This window comes from Lepidochelys kempii, chromosome 10 (genome assembly GCF_965140285.1).
Source record: "Lepidochelys kempii isolate rLepKem1 chromosome 10, rLepKem1.hap1, whole genome shotgun sequence".
In the NCBI taxonomy this organism is placed as follows: domain Eukaryota; kingdom Metazoa; phylum Chordata; order Testudines; family Cheloniidae; genus Lepidochelys; species Lepidochelys kempii.
This window is the reverse complement of record NC_136389.1, coordinates 52,306,238-52,326,948: the sequence shown is the minus strand read 5'-3', so window position 1 is coordinate 52,326,948 and position 20,711 is coordinate 52,306,238. Positions and strand designations below refer to the sequence as shown.

Here is a 20,711-nt window from a genome sequence, read left to right as displayed (position 1 = left end):
CATGCACTGAGCTCCAAGAGGAATTAAACCTTTGAACCCAGCTAGCAAACAAAATAATCAAATAAACAGATTGTGACCCGGGTCTTAGTGGGGAGCCAGCTGTGGTCACTCAATTAGGGTGAACTGCAAAGAATGGGGCAGACAATCCTCATAAAGCTGATGGATATTCCAATGCTTAGATTTACCAAGCCAGCATAAAACAGCCTCTTTATTACCTTTATTACCTTTATTACTGGTTACTCAGAAGTCCAAACAACACAGTTCCCTTAAACTGATACAGCCTCAGGCCTCCATCCAGGTACCCATGTCAAATATGATGAAAATTTCTGTAAATCTTATTTCATCATATAAAAGAAAAGGTTCTACCAATCCCAAAGGACCGGACACATTACCTCCCAGGTTAGTGAATGTTTCGGATCTTACCCAAATACACGCTACAGCCAATTCTTATTAACTAAATTAAAATTTATTAAAAAACAAAAGAGAGAGAGTATGGTTAAAAGATCAATACACATACAGATATGAGTTCGATTCATTGAGATGCAGATTCCTAGCAGAGATGGTGAGCTTTGTAGTTGCAATGAGTTCCTTTAGAATTCAGTTCATAGGTCATTGTCCAATGTCCAAATCTCATAATCAGAGCAAACCAGCATAACGGGGACCTCAGTCTTGCGACTCAAACTTCCACTGATGAAGTCTAAGCAAATCTGAAATGACAGAATCAGGACCCAAGGATCTTTTATACAATTTCATATCCTCTTTGACAAGTTGGGATTTCCTTGGGGGACAAAAGATAACTAGGATGACTTTGAAGGAGGTCCCTCACCGGGACTTAGCTATATCAATTAATATAAGGCCATTTGCTTGCTCCTGCACCATTCACAGTACATTTCAAAGAGAGATGAATATCAAGATATTCCATGTTTACAATTCATTTAAATGATAGGATCTTCTTTTGACCTCTGAATTATCAGAATACGGCATAGACAGGGACCATTGATTACATTGTTGACCGCTACTCATACATGTGTAAATACACAAAAACACAAACATTATCTCCCCATGTGTCTTTTGAGGGTTATTTATTTTGCAGGATGTTTAACTCTTTCTAGCTATGTGTCACACAGGTGCACATAATATTCATAAAAATAATGCAGATATCTCCCATGCACTTCAAATTGTCTTCATCACATGCATGTCAAATGCCTAGTATAATGGGGCTCTGAACCATAATTGGGGTTTCTGGGTGCTAACAAAATACAGATAATTAAAGATCATTTTAAAATTGTTCTGAGACCATTTTAGAACCCTGTCTCTGCAGTGGACTATAGCAAATATTCTGCTAGCCCATTTAAAAAAATATCCCCTTCCACACTGGACAGTAAAACCATCTTAAACTGGCTGGCCACACACATATTCTAAAAAGATTATCAAGCAGAGCCATATGACAGAATAATGTCAGCCTTGTTCTTGCAGAGTTTCTGCTTTGACAATTGGCTATCTTAAAATACAACTCAAGCTAGCATGGTGGTTATCCTAGTGTGGCCAGGATCCTAGTTTTTTAGGTCTTTCAGTGCTGATGATATGCTTGCATGCTTTTTCCAGGCCAGAGACACTTACAGAACTGGATTCAAAAAAAGTCAGGCAGGCTAAATATTCTACCTAATCTTTAGTTACAGGATGTGTTTGTGAAATGTTTCAAGCCTGTTCTTTTACTTTCTTATTTGTTTTTGTTTGTTTGTTGTTGGGTTTTTTTTGAAGCAACAACTGTACAAAGCAAAGAAGATGACGCCCCTCTAGTCCAAGGGTGGGCAAACTATGGCCTGCTGGCCACATCTGGCCAGCCAGCCGATTTAATCCAGCCCTCGAGCTACCGCTGGGGAGCAGGGTCTGGGGCTTTTTCCGCTCCCGCGCTCCATCCAGGGAGTGAGGGCGGGGGCCACGCTACACACTGCAGCTCTTGGAAGCAGTGGCATGTCCCCCCTCAGGCTCCTATGTTTAGGGGCAGCCAGGGGGCTCTGCGCACTGCCCCATCTGCAGGCACCATCCCTGCAGCTTCCATTGGCTGCAGTTCCCAGCCAATGGGAGCTGCAGGGGCAGTGCCTGCGGACAGGGCAGTGCGCAGAGCTGCCTGGCTGTGTCGGAGCCAGAGGGGGGACATGCCGCTGCTTCCAGTAAGCGCTGCCCAGAGCCTGCACCCCTGACCCCCTCCCATGCCCCAACCCCTTGTCCCAGCCCTGATCCCTCTCCGGTCCTTCGAACCCCTCAGTCCCAGCCCAGAGCACCCTCTTGCAGCCCAAACCCCTCATCCCCAGACCCACCCCAGAACCTGTACTCCCAGCTGGAGCCCTCACCACCACCCCCACACACGCCAACCCTCTGCCCCCTCCCAAAGCCCCCTCCTGCACCTTGAACTCCTCTTTTCTGGCCCCACCCCAGAGGTCTCACCCGCTCCTGAACCCCAACCCCAATTTCATGAGCATTCATGGCCCGCCATACAATTTCCATACCCAGATGTGGCCCTCAGGCCAAAAGTTTGCCCACCCCTGCTCTAGTCCTCTACAATCTCGGTGCCGAACTAACAAATTATAGAAATATGGGAACTCTTTCTCCAGAATGGCAGGGGGTGCGGGAAGACAAGAGATGACTCTTATTTCTGAAAGACCAAAGACCTGGGTTAAGCCTCAGCTGATATTGCATAAGTGATGCAGGTTTGAAAGTAAACAAGTTTGTCATCCCAAGTCTTTTTACAGAAGGTCACAGGAGGGATCAGAACACCCCATACACACACACCCTGCAGTTCAATGATCAGATGCCAAGGTGGGGCTTCAGAAATCAGGAAACCAATTATTCGCTGTCCTGAGAAGTGCAGTGCCTCAGCAAGCCCTGCATTTCTAGGAGTCTAAGGTTTTTTGAGTAAAAAATGAGGCAAATTTGCATAAACAAACCCCACATGGTTTACAGTGGTTCTCATCTTCCCGTATAGTCTATTGCTCTTAGAGTTACAGCCCTGTGAAGAGTATTGCAGGTGTCACTTCATGGGTCATATCCACGAATGTGCTTCTGGAGCAGAGGCTGTAATATGTTAAATGCTGCCTGAAGCAATCCATTGCATGTCCCTGTGACAAGAGACCACTGAAATCTGCCAACCGTTTCTTCCACTGCACTCTCAGCTAAGTTTTTAATGAAAGACTAAGGGCATTTCTATGCTTAGTACCCTATTGCAGCACAACTGGGCTGCTGCAGCTGCATCACCGTGGCGCTTCAGTGTAGACATGATTTATATCGATGGGCGGGATTCTCCCACCAGTGTCATTAGTCCATCTCCCCAAGAGGCAGCAGTTAGGTCAATGGAAGAATTCTTCTGCTGACGTTGCGCTGTCTACACAGGTACTTTGGTCAGCTTAACGACAGCACTCGGGTGTAGATTTTTCACACCCCTCAGCAACATAGTTATGCTGACCCCGGCCCCCTCATTCCAGCACCCCAGCTTGGGAGTGAAATAAACTATACTGATAATAGCACTGGTATAGGCTGTGTCCACGCTAGTAGTGTTTTGCTAGTCTAGTGTCCCACTATTCATAGACCAAAGAAGTGTTTCTACTGTAGACATGGCCTATCACTGCCAAGTGTTAAAAACTAGGAACAGGGCCTTTGAGAAGGCAGTTTAATGAGCTCTCTCCCTCCCCACCACAAGGGGAGTTTCGCTGCTTGGAATTCAAAGCACAAAACACCCAAACCAGCCAGTACGGAAAGTGCAGGTGGGTTTAACCGGCCATATGTCAAGCAGGTTTTGTGAAAAGTTTAATCTAATGACAAATCTTAGAGCAAGGGATGTTAAGCCAAGATCTTGGGATCTATTCTGGGCCAGATATAGCCCGGGAACCAAAGGCCCAATTCTCCTCTCATTCGCACAAGTGCAGCTGCTATTGCATCAGTGGGAGTTGCACCCGTGTAACAGAAGCAAGAAGTGGGTTCCCAGAGGGAGAGGTTTTGAGGGAGGAAAATGCATGGAATCCAAGTATATTCTGGACAGCTCAGTATTTTGGTGGCCATAACCCAGCACTCTTTACAATATACAAATCAGTTCTATTCTTTTTTCTACTATGGACAAGCCCTTCCCCTCTGGCAGAGAAAAGTGGGGGGAAGAATATAAAAAAACAGATTTCCTGTACATATTATTCCAAGTTGTGGTGTCAGGCCACTGTGGTGTCTGTATGATATCTTGAGGCAAGCAACAAAGCAGTGAGGTTAAGCATGTATTTCTTCACTGATTACAGCATTCAGAATACTGCAGACAGCCCCACCAAAGGCCAAAACCCAGCATATTTTTCACAAGGGAGTAGACTTTTGAAAGCTGCAGTCCAATTCTTAGGAACAGAAGAATTTCCACCCCAGAATACACCTAAGGTCCAGCTAGTCGGCTTTTTTGTCTCCAACAGTAGCCATTACTGCATGTTATAGAGGAAGGCAAAAAACACAAACAAATTTTTAAAACCCCCACAAATGCATCCAATTATGCATTATTATCCTGAGCAGGGATGGGATTTCTTCTTTGTAAATGTGACACAGCCCTTGAAAATGCTGGAGAGCAGCAGCACCGTGCAGATGTCTCTTTAACCAGCTTTGTATGCTTTCAATGAAAGAAATCAAAGAACCTATGACTCCCCATAGCAAACCACAGGTCCTACTTATCAGGAGTTACTGGTTGTTCCGTAACCTCCCATGCAGCTCCAGTTTCAGTCTGGCAGCTCCCACTGAAATTACCTCAGCTGTATTGCCCTCACAGACACCTACTCGCATTCGAAACTGTCTGAATGGATATGGATTTTATTGAAACAAAATGCATGAAAATCCCAGAATCCGCAACTCCTGCAACAGCCAGGACAAAATGCAGGCAGAATACTTTGTACTTGTTCTATGTGGCTCTTTCTAGGTGCTTTACAAAGTCCTTTAGTTAAGATTGTTCAAGTTGGAATTCATTTGGCACTAGTGACAATAAAATTTGTCTCTGGTGTAGCTCTCTTACCTTCAATAGAGTTGCACCAGGGATTAATTTGATCCATTGTTTCCCCAGTATTTTGGGACAGACGTTTGAATTGCTGCCCAGAATAAAAAGGGAAGGGTGTCATCTTGCGCCCCCCAGCCCCACCCCCCATTGCCAGGGCTTGCTTTGAGTTAAATTTACCCTGCCCCATGATCTGAAGTACTTTTCTATAAGGTGCAAGACTGTGGTTGAAAATTACCAAAAACTCATAACATTTTTAATGGACCTTTTTATCTTCAGAGGCATTAAATATAACTCTCCGGATAACTGATGGGAAGGGAGCAATTGTTTGATAAAGAGCTGTGTGTTATATAATAAACTGACACCAGCATTTGTGCAGTGCAAGATGGATTCGTTTGAAGGAAACAAATTTCACTTTTCAGTCTTTCCTTTTCTCGTAGTAGAGAGATTTATGTATCTATCTGCTGCTATAGCTGCAAAGGGAAAAGCAGATCAGAGTGAGCTATCACATCGCAGAAAATTAGTGTTCTGGATACAATTACTCCAGCAAGCAGGCAGCACCTTGGGAAGTAGTCAAGCCAAGCTTTGCTTCTCACCCAGATGGGATATGTGCCTGTTGAAGTAACACATGTCTATGCCAGTCTGCAACACACAGTCTTGGCTATTAATCCTCAGGATTTGACTTCCACACATTAAACAAATGCCATCCATGACTATAAAATATATTTAGGAATGTTTTGCTCAGGAACATTTTGGGGATATCATGCAATCTGCTGGGTTTTATGATAATCAAGTCTGATAACAATGGGTGCTATCTATTACTGGACTTCAGTCTCAGGTCAGGTGAATCCTGGACACCTGTCCTGTAATGATTGGTGGAAGGAATTGCTTTGTTCTCATGTGGGTTTGCACTCATCTCCTGAAATGTTGTTAATTTCTTTTTGGAAAAGGCTACACATGCAGCTTGATATTCTTGCTAGCCATTTGGTTTAAATAAATATTTGTATTGATTTACAGGGCTGCTGGGCCTCACTCCAATTGTTCCTTCATGCTGCCATTAAGAGTTCAAAAGGATTCCTGACACAATGTGCCCTTGACTTAGCCAGTATCTTGTCTGCTGCATTCTAACTCGCTCTGTTACATTCTGCATGTGAAAGCCACCAATGAGGGTAAGTCTGTTTGGTGTGAAAGCTGAAAGTGGGTAGTCAGCCTGCTCATGGCGTGGTTCTTTTCAGCCTGAACCCACATGTTTCCCAATCCCTCTGTGATTTCCAACATATTCTCCTAAAGTATTCTAAGCATGATTCCATCCCTGCTATTTATTTTTTAAAAGAAAGCCCTTAGAAAACGCCCTACTGTGAAATGTCTCTCACAGGAGACTAGAATAAAGCAAAAAGAAAAGGAGTACTTGTGGCACCTTAGAGATTAACAAATTTATTTGAGCATAAGCTTTCGTGAGCTCACGAAAGCTTATGCTCAAATAAATTTATTAGTCTCTAATTTGCCACAAGTACTCCTTTTCTTTTTGCGAATACAGACTAACATGGCAGCTACTCTGAAACCTAGAATAAAGCAGAAAATTTCATACGGCTAAGTTAAGGGCCAGAGGTGACAGCTTCCCTCATCCAGCATCTCTAACAAGAGCTGAAACCTCCCACCAAGAAGTCTGAGCCTTCCTCATGCCATGACCCCCAAACTTAGCCTCCAACAGCTACGAGGTACCACACAATTTTTCGTATTGGTGTGGATTGTGCTGCCAGGGAGGCCCCTGGTCCTGCAGTGCTTCAAACATGACATCACAGGAGCTGGCTAAGTGATTTATGGGGCATCCCAGCATGTAAGAAGGACCTGGATGAGTGTAGGCATGCGCAGCACATTTCATTAGGGTGTGCACCCAGGGAATTTTTTTTTTAATTTATTTTTTAAAGGTGAACATTTATTGAATACTCAATCATAAAGGACATTATTTTTATTCATCAAACAAGCTAAAGAAACTAAAACTTAACTAAACTTAATTTTTTTTAAATTAACAACTAAACTTTACTTAAAAAATACAAACTTAAAAAATGAGACACAAAATACGAAATTTTTGCTGTAGTGATAACCAGGCGTATACAAAGATACAGTCAATTTTCATGATCTTTATCTTTAACCAGATAACGAGCTAACCCAAATTGACCAAAAGAGATTAAGGTTTCTTCGTCTTCCTGTCCTGGAGAATGAGACGTCGCTCACCAGGTGTTATGGACTTAAATTCCTCAATCACATCATTGTAATTAACTGACAAAGCCAATTCTTGTACAATGTACAAAATGGGGAGTGAGTCGAGGCGCTGTTGGTACATTGTACTTCTTAGTTAGTTTGTTTTTTACATGTGCTAGTTTCGAAAAGGCTCTTTCACATGAACAGCTTGTAACAAGTAAGACTGCAAAGCATTGAACATAGAAGACCGATCCGATTCCTTTAGCCAATCAAGCCACTCTCTGGTGGTGTTCATAGTGCTACCTTTAGGAACAGATCCTTCATGACCCCGACGCAATCCGACTTCAGCTTCCAGCTCATCCAAGGACACTTTAAATTTGTTGGCAGTGATTCTCATATCGTCCCTGCCAATGTCTAAGCTCAGCAGTTTTCCCATTGCAGCCACCATTTTACAAGTCTCCTGTTCAAATCGCTGGGCAATGCCGGTAAACACTGAGTCTAGGAGTGAGTAAAATGAAGTTATTCTCTCCTGCTCCTCTTTTGTATCAAAGTGATGCTGGGACTCAAACGCGTCATCAATACGAGTGGATGTTTTTCTCTTCTTAACTGGCGGAATCGATATGTCATTCCCTACACACATTTTCACACTGTCATTGAAAATAAATTGAAAATATTCTGGGTCACTTCTCATCGCAGCCAAAGAGTTACACAAGCTTTTCACCTCTGTCCATTGCAGTAAGTAAGTTGAGATCTGGAGCTTGAAGAGCCTTACTCACTTTTACCACCATCTGGAGAATAGGGTGCATCATGTGAAGGGCAAAGATGAACTTGAATGAATTTAGTTCATCGATAAGGCCCCTGGCTTTTATTTTAGCATCAGCAAGGTGAGTTGTTTCGATAATCTCTTGTAAATCTTGTAAAATCATGGAGTAGTTTTATTTTACAGCAGCCACTGCTTCTGCTCTGCGTGCCCATCTTGTGTTTGATAGTGACTTCAAAGTCTTCAACTGGGATCCTACTTCTTGTGAAATCTTCTCCATTACTGCATGTCGCACAGGACTCCCCTCCATGAAGACATAAAGAGTCTGAATAACACCAAAAAAACAAAGACAGTTTTGTTTTGTTTTCTTGCAGTGCATGCATCTACTAGGACAAGGTTCAAACAATGCGCATAGCAGTGAACATAGAGTATTTCACTGTTTCTTTCTTTACATTTCGTTTGAACTTCCGCAGTACATCCAGACACAGTAGATGTGCCATCAAAACAGACCGACATCACCGATGACCAGTCAATTTTAAGAATGCCAAGGACGTCATTTAACTGGTGAAAAATAGCCTGAGCATCAACTGTTAATAGTCTCTGAACAGACACAAAATGTTCAACTGGACTATGTTTTTCATTGTCAAAATACCGCACCACAATGGACATCTGTTCATGGTGTCCACAGTCAGTAGTGTTGTCGGCAATTATGGAGACCATTTTTCCATTGAGTGAAGACACAATCTTTTGTTGCACAACGTTGTGCAAGGCCACAATTAAATCATTTTGGATGCGATTACTCAGGTAGCGTTTCGAGGAGATTGTTGCACATGCTTTGCCATTACGGGATCATATTTCTGGAGCATACTGACAAGATTTAGAAATAAACCTCTCTCAACACTGTCAGCTTTTTCATTGTGACCCCTGAATGGTCTCCCACCTTTCGCCAAACAAACACAGAACAATGTCAATCGGTCGATCCATTACACTTCGGTTATGGCACCGTTCTTCTTCTCGTTTAGACAGATAAGCCTGCCCTCATCCAACAATACATCCATAGGTTTCCCTTCATTAAAACTTGACCATGAAGAACAGCTCAACACATGAGATTTTGACAGTTGGTGGCTTTTAAAACATTCGTTAGCCCTATGCCAGTTTCTGAATCCCTTATCAATAAATGCTGGATCAGTGTGACCTTTGTTTGCTGCATCATTAGAGGAGGAGAAATGGCAGTAAAAGCAAAATGCTGCGTCCTTTGATGGGCTATATTCTAACCACCTATACTTTTCATACCAATCGGACTGAAAACTTCTTTGTTTATTCCCTATTTTACTTTTAGGAAACATGCTCAATCTAGGCTGGTAAGGACCTCTAGATAATCGAGACCAGCGTTCTAATCTATTTTTTGGAATATCACAGACCAGGTCATCAGATGGAATGTTTGATGGCTTTGAAGAGGAACTACACTGACCTGAACTAAGAGACAAAGTCTGTTTCTGTTGGTCATTACTCAGTTTATTGCACGCACTGGAACTGGTGGTGGCATTATCTTCATGTAAGTTCTTAACCGAGGAGTCCAAGGTATTTGCACTACCATCAGCACATTCATTATAATTCAGTTTGTCTGCTCCTTTTCTTATCTTAATAACGAACCGATCCATATTTTAAAATTAAAAGGGGTATCATCCAATTGAATTAAAACGTAAAGCCACAGCCTTGTTATGCTATTTCAGTAGAGTACACGCAACAAAGATTACAAACACTGTAGACACTGCGCTGGGCACGCCTGACACGGCTGCTTATATAGGTCAAAGAATTTTCTAGCATAGTAGTCGGAGGCGGAGGGGAGGACCAATGGTAATGCGGCGCTGCAGTAATGGGGATGCATGCTGCGAGCGATGGCAGGCTTTCTATACATTTCTACAACATCGATAATATGCAAGTTGGCTCTTATTGCATAATACAACAATCCATACTTTAAAACTAAAAGAGCATATCATGCAATTAAATTAAAATGCAAAGCCACGTTTTTTTTTGAGACATTAGGGCAGGGGTCTCAAACTCAAATGACCACGAGGGCCACATGAGAACTAGTGCATTGGCCCGAGGGCTGCATCACTGACACCCCCGCCTCGCTGCCCCCAACCCCACCCACACTCCACCCCTTCCATGAGACCCCTTCCCTGCCCCCTATTCCAACCCCTTCCCCGAAGTCCCCACCCCAACTCTGCTCCCTCCCTGCCCTTAGGGGCTACAGAAGGGGGGTGGGGTGTAGTGGGGGCTCAGGGCAGGGAGTTGAGGTGCAGGAGGTGTGCAGGGTGCGGCAGGAGGGGGTTTGTTACTATTATCTTGCTGTGGTTGAGATTGGAAAGAAATTTAATCAATGGGTAATTAATCAAGCAGTTTTCTTTGCAGTCTTCCTAAGAGAAGGGTTGAACTTTTTAGCTTCAAGAAATCAGAATTAAGCTGGGACTTAAACTAGAGAAATTTTAATTAGATTCATAGAACTGTCCGAATCCCTCCTCCCACTTGGAATATTATGTTTAACTTAGGCAGGAAGAGGAAAGCATGGATGTTCTGAGTGTGAAACAATCTTCTGCCCTTTGTGTTCTAGATAATCTGTCAGGGCAACAAAAATGATTAGGGGACTGGAACACATGACTTATGAGGAGAAGCTGAGGGAACTGGGATTGTTTAGTCTGCGGAAGAGAAAAATGAGGGGGGATTTGATAGCTGCTTTCAACTACCTGAAAGGGGGTTCCAAAGAGGATGGATCTAGACTGTTCTCAGTGGTAGCAGATGACAGAACAAGGAGTAATGGTCTCAAGTTGCAGTGGGGGAGGTTTAGGTTAGATATTAGGAAAAAAATTTTCACTATGAGGGTGGTGAAACACTGGAATGCGTTACCTAGGGAGGTGGTGGAATCTCCTTCCTTAGATATTTTTAAGGTCAGGCTTGACAGAGCCCTGGCTGGGATGATTTAGTTGGGGATTGGTCCTGCTTTGAGCAGGGGGTTGGACTAGATGACCCCCTGAGGTCCCTTCCAACCCTGATATTCTATGATTTCAAAGATTTAAAAATAAAAACAAGCCCAAAGAGGTAGGTGGCAATACCTCTTATCGGATTACCTGGAAAGGGATGAACATGTAAGTGCGAGAGTTTATAACTTGTTAGACATGTTTTATTTTTTTATTGACTGAATGAATGTTATTTCTGCCTCAACACCCTCTGTAAAATTCCCAAACTGTAACAATGTTAGAAAGAGTTGGGAGTTTTGGAGTTTTTTTGGTCAATGGAAATTATTTGTCAAATAGGGAAGGAAGTGTTGTCTGCTGATAAAAGCCACTTAATAGGATTGCAAACCCATTGGGTTCTCTTCATTACTCTGCCACTGAACAACTGCGTCCATGTTTCATCAGCCAATCCAAGCAGTTCTGAAACATGGGAGGGCCAAGTGTCCAACTCAGGATCTCAATTTGCAGATGCACCTCTGGTGATTGGGATTCCTCTCTCTTCCCCATAGGCCTTACCTTGATATGCTGGGTAGATGCTGTGGGGTACATAGCACTTCCCTTGTTTAGTGCTTTTTTGATCACATCTTTTCAATGTGCTCTGTTAGCAGGGGGTGGAGCCGTAGGAAAATAATGGCTGGGGTTCTCTGTTAAACAGGAGGTTGCCACCTCTACCAGAGCCTAGCTAAAGGGGAGATTCCTTTGAGGCCTCAAGCTCGAGGGATAATATCACGCAGATAATATCACATGAGCCCACTCCTCTGTGTGGGGTTGATATGAGGGGTCAGCCTGCCTGTACTGCACTGTGGAGACTCCAGAAAGGTGCGAGGAGGAAGCCAGCCAAGCAAAGGAGAAAGGGAGAAGATTCACATCATGAATATGACACATTAATCTTCCTACCTGACTTCATGTCCTGTATGTTCATGGCAATATCTGCATAAGAATAATGTTGTATCTCATTAAAAATAATCATGCAATCTGGAAATGTTCCAGGAAGTGGCCAAGCTGCAAGAAGTTCAGCAGCCCCCCCTCTCTCTTCAAAAGTTAATTATTTGAGATTTGTCCTGGGAACTAGGGATCGGATCAAGCCACAGAATTTTGGTCCATGTCCGTATTCTGAATACCACAAATTCTAGTGGTGATTCAGGCCGCTGTTAAGACAGGAGACATTGACAAGCGTCAGATCTGGGTTCAGAGTATGAACACCTGCAAATGTTCAGGGGATTGGATCTATGTGTTCCTTTTCTCAGGCCCCATTCTGTTCAGAGCCACCATTTTTTATCTAAATTGCTTGGGCCGAATTCCCTCAAATAAGGGTTCAAAAATGGCCTGGTTTTCAAAGGTCCTGAGCCCTCCCCATTCCCTTTGTCTTAAATGGGATTTCTCAGCCCTTCTAGAAATCAGGCCACTTTGATTTATTATAATTATTTATTTGTGTCTTTGTTGTAGGGTGCAGGAGGCCCAGGTATGGACCAAGACCCCATGATGCTAGATCCTGTACAAGGGCAGAATATAGCTGCCTAAATATGGATTTAGAAGCCTAACATTTTAAATTCCTTGGTTTGAAAAAATTGGCCTTTATCCATGATTGTGTAAATTAAGCTGCCTTCTTTTTTGCATGCATGTCTAACGTTAAATAACAGATCTCATGAGAAAATTGACCAATGGTCTCTGTGTACCTGTGGTAAACATATCTGAAGTGGCTTTGTTGTTTATCAGGTATAAGATGTATCCCTTAGGAGAGCAACGGCACATAGGAAGTTGATCGACACTTCTGACGCTTGACTGGGCATTACTGGAACAAGCTGAGGTCACTCTAGAGTGTGTGTTTTGATCCTGTCTTCCCTTAGGTCGGCGCTGAGTGAAGGGGATTAAGGGATTGTCTTTAGCACTGTGAAAGAGGTTCATTGCCGGGTATAGCCATGAAAAGAATGTCTGTCATTCCTATTGCCTGGTGTGGAAAATTCATAGGCTCTCTGCATCAACGGCTTTGATTTCCAGATAGTCATAAAGTCAGAAGGAGCCTCAGAGGAAATGTATCTTCCCCATCTGGCTGTGGCATCTCCCTGAGAGCTGCTGCTTTACAGCATTGACTGCAGATATGTAATTCACAGAGATGTGAATGCAAGTTTAAGATTTATTTTCTTATTTTTTTCCTACCACTTACTTTTTAGATAATATGAATTTTATTTGTTAAGTGTTTTGCCCCAGAGGTCCTTTCTCTGCATTCTTCCTGCCTATGTGAAAACTCACACAAGGCCTTCTAGACCAGTGGTTTCCAAAGTGGGGTGCGCCAGAGGATCCCAGGGGGTGCGCGGCAGGAGGAGCACCACTGGACAGCACTCCGCCATTTTTTTTCTTCAGCGGCAGTTCTGCGCGCCTGCAGCAGGTCTTCCCCTCCGGTGGCACGCCTGCAACAGGTCTTCCCTTCTTCTTTCTTCAGCGGCACACCTGCGGCAAGTCTTCCCGCCATCTTTCTTTGGCAGCACGCCTGCGGTAAGTCTTCCCCTCTCCTTTCTTTAGCGGCACCGTGGGGGTGCATGATCCAAAAACTTTGGAGACCACTGATCTAGACAACAGTATTTGGAGAAAGAGGAAGGCTGCCTGCAAAGCAGCAAAAACTGGAATAATCATTCAGAGCGAATACTAACCTGGCACAAGTCCTCCAGCACGTGTTGTATTTTACCTGGGGGAAGAAATTGCTCAAGAAAGAGTGAGAGTGAGAAAGCCACTCCTTTGGAGAGGTAGGTTAGGGCCTGGTCTAAGACATAGCAGACCTAGATTCAAATCCCTGCTTTGCTACACACTTCCTGGGTAACCTTTAGCCTCTCTTAGTGGATGACCGTTTCTAATAGTTCCTCATCTGTAAAATGGGTACAATAGCAAGTCCCTACCTTGCAGGAGTGTTGTGAGGAAAAATACATTAAAGATTGCTCAGATGCTATGGTAATAGGGGGCATATAAGTACCTAAAATAGATAGATTTGTCTTTATGTAGTCTTTTTTGCAGGAAGAGGTTTGGAAATACAGCCTTCCCTGTACGCTTTATCTTCAGTATAAATGTTCAGTACCTGTTTCCAGCGAGTACTGAGAGACCCTTTGATTTGGTGGGCTATATTGCTTTTGAGACTTGATTACAGTGCCCAGCAGTCCTGTTGTATTAATTTAGGTGGACTAAATGGGCCAAAGTTGTTACCATAACTCACTCACTGTCTAACATTAGGCAGTGTTAGCCAAGGTCCAGTGTTTGGTGTATGGAGACCATAACTTGCTTAGTACCATGGCAAACACACATTTAAAATACTTTTAACCTTTTATTGAAAATAAAGAAAAAGAAGGAAAAACAGTTAAAGCATTTGAAATGTAAAATATTAAGTGAGGCTTTCATTTTAACAACATGCCTTTACCTGGAGAGAGTTTTTAGAAGGAACCCCACTCTCCCCACCCTTGGCTGACGGTCTCTTAGGTGGCATAGAAATGGTAATAACTGTCCTTCTGGGGAAAAGAAGAAGTTAGTTGAGATGGGCTGTAACTGTTGCTGCTGCTGCTGTTAAAGTCAAATCCTGTTTCATCCCAGGTGGCATTTGGGATCAAGCTAGAGGTGGCAATATCGTCTGGATCCCAATCTCTGGCCTGGTCTGGTTAGGACGTCTCTCAGGATCAGGATGATGAAGGCCTGGAGTCCCAGGAGATGGTGAGGGTGGCCATCATGTTGGTGAAGCTTTATCCAGTATTCAAATTTTCTCCCCAAAGCCTCTTTCTTTAAGGACCCACAAAGGGAGTGGTGGGCAAAATAGCCCATCCCCTCATAATTTTGTTCATCAGTTAGGCCTAGTTTCGGATTCATTTTTTCCTAGTTTTTGATTTACTGATTTTTGGTTCCACTTTTTTTGTTGACCAGGCATGATCTTAAAACAGGCCTTGAATTATATTAATAGGCCTTTTTGTTTGGACTAATATAGTCTTTCTATCTCCATTTCATACCTTTTCTTATTAACGTTTGTTGTTGCAGGTTATTGTGACATTTTAAAAACCTTCATTTACTTTTTACAGTTGAGTTCACAATGTAAATTTGTAGGCCCAATTATGACAACAGATACAAATGTTCATTGCCTGTTTCCTGCATGTTCTGAGAGACCCTCTATTTGGGGGAGCTATATCGATACTCAGACTTGATTACAGTGCCAGCAGGCCTAATAACTTCGTATACTGAGTTTTGATTAGTATTATTTTAATAAAATAAAAGATCCTTCTGTTGCCAAGTCCTTCAAGAAGAACTGTTTAAACTTTTCCCAGTGAGAATATTAAGTAAACATTAACCATAACTACCTGAACAGAAGTCATTTTACTTAATCTGCTCAAAACCAGCTTTTAAAAAATAAGATCAACCTTTTGTTTATTTTCTCAGTAGCTTAACAAGAAGAAGGAAATTCTCGGTGTGACTACCTCTGAGTACAGGCTCTTGTTGTGTTCCTTCAATATTGCCTGTGGGTACGCTTCTAGCAACTCACCTCTCTCTCTCTCTCTTATATTATCAACTGGTTTGATTCCAAGGCTATGTCTACACTTCACTTTTGTCATTAAAACTTTTGTCAGTCAAGTGTGTGTGGGGGAAAAACCAAACCAACAAAAGTTTTAATGACAAAAAGCACTGGTGTGGACAGTGTAGCCTCTCCTGCCAATAAAGCTACTGCCCCTCATTGGGGGGTGGTTTTGGGGACTGGCAAAGAGTGGCTATGTTGTGCCGCTGTAAGGTATGCAGTGTAGATATAGCCTAAGTGTCACTCTAAGTCCCTATGGCTCAAACCATATGTATTTTGATAGTTGGGTTCTAACTTTTAATGCAGTTCCCATGGCTGCTATTTTAAACAACAATATCTTATATTTTATGCAGGGACTTTTATCCCTGAGGATCTCAAAGTGCTTTCAGACTCCAGGCAAAATCTTTCTGATCCATAGTGCACTACATTGCAGATCTCCACTGTGTTTTCCTTCTATCTATCTTAACTATTACCTGCTCCAGCAGCATGTCACGTCATGGACAGTGTAGACTTTGAGAGTGGGGACTGTCTTTACTTACAATATGGTATATCTATGGGTCTCTGTACAACAATATTGAATATTCCAAACTAATTTTTCTTGCTGAAAGTTTGCTACATTCAGTGATTATGGCAGCACGTGGATACAACAGTGATCCACCCTAGAAATATCTGAGAGAGAGATAGGCAACCAAGAGCAGAATCTTGCCCTACAAAAGCCTTGAAAATGGTGATGAAATGAATGTTCTTGTTAGCCCTTTCGCACATTGTGGCATCACAATTCCACTTCTCATATTGTCCATGGTGTTGATTACTAGCGATTATTTGTTTGGCAACAAATCCCACTAATGCTTGAAGAATCTAATTATATCACTGGGTTCCATCCCTAATGCAGCTAAAAGGAAACATCTGTAAATTGGAAAGAGAAATTCAACTGCACCATCCCAGCTCCCAGATGCTGGTAATCCTTCCCCTCCTTCCGTTGTTAGTCATTTTACAGAACTGGTTTGTCACAGTAGGAACTCATCATGGGATAATCTGATTGTGGATAATCTCATCTGCAAGACTTGTCTTTCTCTGGGGATAATCTTATTAAAGTCTCAAAAATTTATCACCTTGAATTTCTTCTATAACTGGCTCCTAGTTCTGTTACTATCTTTCCTATAATTGCTGATTGTATCAGTTTGTTGTTTGAACACCTCAAGTCATCATCCATCTGTGCAGCCTTCCCAAAAGAGAAAACAGTGTGAAGATCTATAAGTGAACTGTAGGTCACGAAAGCTTATGCTCAAATAAATTTGTTAGTCTCTAAGGTGCCACAAATATTCCTTTTCTTTTTGCGGATACAGAATAACACAGCTGCTACTCTGAAACCTGTCATTATTTATTCTGATTCTTTCTAGAATGCCCTGAATAAGAGTGTGACAGGAACAGTGGCTCGAAGGAGTTATATAAAAGGGATACAAGTTGCTATTTTAAAATAAACCTGTGGGATCTGTATTAGAGTTTTATGCTGCTGCCTGTCATCATAGTATCTGAGCACCCTGCAGGTAACATAGATTAGCCACAGCAAAGCTTCCAGCAGACTTCATGGAGTCTCTCTGTCCCCCTGTTCACAATACAATTCTTAATTGTTCTGTTTAGGTAATCAGAAACAGGCAAATATTTACTATTGAAAGTCATTGTTCAATGAAGAAAGTAAATCAATGACACTTGAAGGGACTATTATCCAGAGGTGGTGAGTCTGTATTGATTTTTTGTTTGTTTGTTTTAACTTTTCATGGGAAATGTTCTGGATACAGATGGATCATTTTCTGCTCTCAGTCAATACATGATGTAATCAGGGCCAGTTCCAGGCACCAGAGAAGGAAGTAGGTGCCTGGGGCGGCCAATAGAAAGGGGCAGCACTCTGTCTGTCATCGGGGCTGTACGTCCAGGTCTTCGGCGGCAGTTCGGCAGCGGGCCCTGCAGTCCTTCTCTTCCTCTTCAGCGGCACTTCGGCAGCAGCTCAACCAGGCTTTCCCCCTCCCTTGCCGCTTGGGGCAGCAAAAAAGCTGGAGCCGGCCCTGGATGTAATGATAGGCTCAGCTTAACTTCTGTAGTTGAACAATTAATGTATGGAGCCCTTGTTTAAAAGCCAGCGTACAGCATCTCAAAAAAATGGACATCAAACAGGAATACGCCTCCATAATACAAGAATATGTCTTCCACTAAGCTGCCGCTTTGTAATTTCTAATGCACAAGTGGCAGAGTACAGCAATCCTTACTACTGTGAGTTGTTCCATGGACTCTCACTTTGCAGGAGTTAAGAGCTACTTGCATGTGGTATTTTAGCTAGGATCAGGCCCTAGAACAATGTGGATCAGTAGAGGCCCTTGCATCTCATGGGAACTAAGGGCAATACTCCACAGAGTGACCTTTCTCCTCCCCTCCTTCTTTTATTATTGTAACAGTGGCAACAGTGTAATCTACTGTTAAGTATCTATTGACTGACCGGAACTGGCAAATGCTAGTGGCAGAGAAATGAGCCAGGCATGATAGGGCAGGGGACTTCTGGAAATATCTCACAGTCTGATCTTGCTGGGGGAGATAGGGAACTACATTAACATATGTACATACATACGTGTATGTGGCTTTTTAAAGGAAACCACAGCTCACAAATATACTGTAGGAGCAGATGGCACCATAATTGGACTCCAAAGGAAAAAATTTAAAGACGCCAGTAAAAATACCCTTTTAAAAAGTAATAACTTGGAAACCAAGGGGGTTGATTTTTCCCCTTATTAATAAAGTTGCTTTTACGCCTACCTAATAGAAGAGATTTTTTTCAGTGAGAGTCTTTTGCCTCCTACACGTGCCTTTACAACATTATTAAAAGGTTTCAGCAGGAGTGTCCTGACCAAAACAGCCCCCATCCCCCTTTGTAGATCAATGCAATATAACCCTCTTCCACATACCAGCAATTGCATTTCTAGTTCACTTACAGCACCACTGTAAGCTAGTTTGTTTCTTAGGCCTTGCACACACCAAGCTTTACAGCTAAAAATAATTCTCACAATCGCTCCCATCCATTCTACTCTCAGTGGTGCCAATGGTGGGAGCGCTAGTGTAGCTCGGACTGACTTGGCTGCCAGCGTTTTTACCATTGTATTGTCTAACCTACTCAGAGCAGGGGCATTGTCCACTCTAGCACTCCTACCATAGCTACCAGTGGCAAAGGACAATCAGTAATAGCAGTAGGTGGGAAATGGAATGGAGATGACAAGGAGCTGAAATGGAGGAGCTGATATTGGGGGAGGGAAGTAGAAATTCTTGGCCAAAAATCAAACAATATTCCTGCAGCTGTCACATGGGTAAGGGAGTAGTGAAAGCAAGAAGAGGAATGACAGAGCAGTGATCAAGAGGAAGGATGGTCCAGTGATTGAGGCATGTGTAGAGGACTTGAGAGACCTGGGTTCAACTCCACCTTAGTCTTACTGCATGCCCTTGAGCAAGTCACTTAGGCTTCCTCTGCCTCAGTATCTTATCTGTAAAATGGGGCTGTTAGCACTGTCCTACTGCACCTGGATGTTGTGAGACTAAATACATCAAGGCTGTGAGATGCTCTTAAACTATGGTAATGGGGGCTGTTTTAGTACCCAAGATAGAAGTGCACTAGCAATGCCAAGCTTTTAAAGCCAGCCACCTGCCCGTTTTCACTCCTCCTTTATTTTCTATTAAACTGGCTGCCAACATTGCTCCTTCACTCCCCTTTCACTCTTGCAGTGGGGGAGCGTGTTGGGATGGTGACCACTTCCCTGGAACACTGGGCTCATGCAGTGCTTGATCTAAACACAGAAGTAGCAACAGTTTAACCAAGGGTGTGATGTTAAACCGATTTAGCTATCTTGTGTGTGGACATTCATTCATCGGTTTAAACCTGATTTACAACAATTAAGTTTGCCCTGCTAGGTCACAGGAATCGCAGCCTACATCTGTCTGTAAAAGTCCCCAAAACCCTCAACTGTTAAAGTTCCACAAACCTGGATTTATTTACAACAGATTTTAAACACGTTGAAACATACCTTGATCAGTGCTCCAAACCAGGGCTTTTCTTCTCGAAAAGAGTGTCACAGGCTTCTCTTTCTCACAGTTCTTCTGTTCCCATGGAAGGAAGGAAGCCTCTGGGGACTGTAAATGTTACCATTTTTATTGCTAAACACAAGGGGTATTTTTTTAAGCCAATTCCATTGGTTTGTGAGCACGCTTCCGAAAAGATCCTGGAGTCCTTCATTACCATACTGCACTAAATAATGGCCAGCGTAAGGGACATTCCTGACTCTGGGTCAAGTCCTGCTCACCTCACCCACGCAAGCGGTGCCAGCTCCCTGGCCCAGAATCTCACTGTTACCAAGCCTCTCAGAACAGGAGAGTGGGGTTGAGGAGTTCCGGGCGCGGGTGATGACTCTCTGATTCTCATTGGACATTTGCACTGGCCCAGCGCACTGACATCAGGTAAAGCCGCTTAGAAGCTTCTCTATAGTCTGCATGGGACCACTTGCTAGTTGGGAATTGGTGTACTACAGGTGCATCCCCCTGATTCCTGTCCCTTATCACTGTGTGTACAGAGATATTTGGTGTCGGACCAGGCTATGCCACTTTACTCCTTCTCTAAGAACTCCCCTACGCTAGGAAGGTGAATTCTCAGTTGGCCAATTAGGGCAAGAACAGGAGGAGAGAATCTGGGACAGTAGGGTTACCTGGGATAATAAGGCAAACGTGATTCATCCCCTTGTCCCTGTTGATCCAGGGGGGTGGTTTCCTTTCATAGGACTGCAGACGGAGTTAGTTGAATTATTTTGGCGGTAGTTTTTTAATGTGCTTCCCCCACAAAAAATGTTGAGCATTTTCATGTGTTCATGCAGCAGGGGAGGGATGCCAGCCTGAGATTCAAGCAGGAAGGGAACAGTTCACAAAGTTCAAGGCTGACACAACCAAGTATCTTGCTACTGGAAGCAGTTTCTTTCTCTTTCTCTTAAAAACAGAATTGATTAAATCTTCCATATAAAACCAAACATTTAAGTCAATACACTTTGGGGTGGAGTGGAGAAGGAAGAGGGGAACTCCAGTTCCTAAAGGCTGCTTTCAAGTATCAGATGAATTTTGAGACAATATATGAACATTCAGCACTTGTGGTCAGTTTCCCCCGCCCAG

The 20,711-nt window shown here is 43.1% G+C and overlaps 1 long non-coding RNA gene across 1 annotated transcript; it reads right to left on the bottom strand.

Annotated features, from left to right (window-relative positions):
* Window positions 1–570: 570 nt before the first annotated feature.
* On the bottom strand, window positions 571–20,508 carry LOC140917940 (uncharacterized). The gene is made up of 3 exons (XR_012161042.1): window positions 20,258–20,508; window positions 19,583–19,688; window positions 571–707 (listed from the first exon to the last, which is right to left on the bottom strand). It is a non-coding gene; the product is annotated as an uncharacterized LOC140917940 (long non-coding RNA).
* Between the last annotated feature and the right edge of the window lie 203 nt (window positions 20,509–20,711).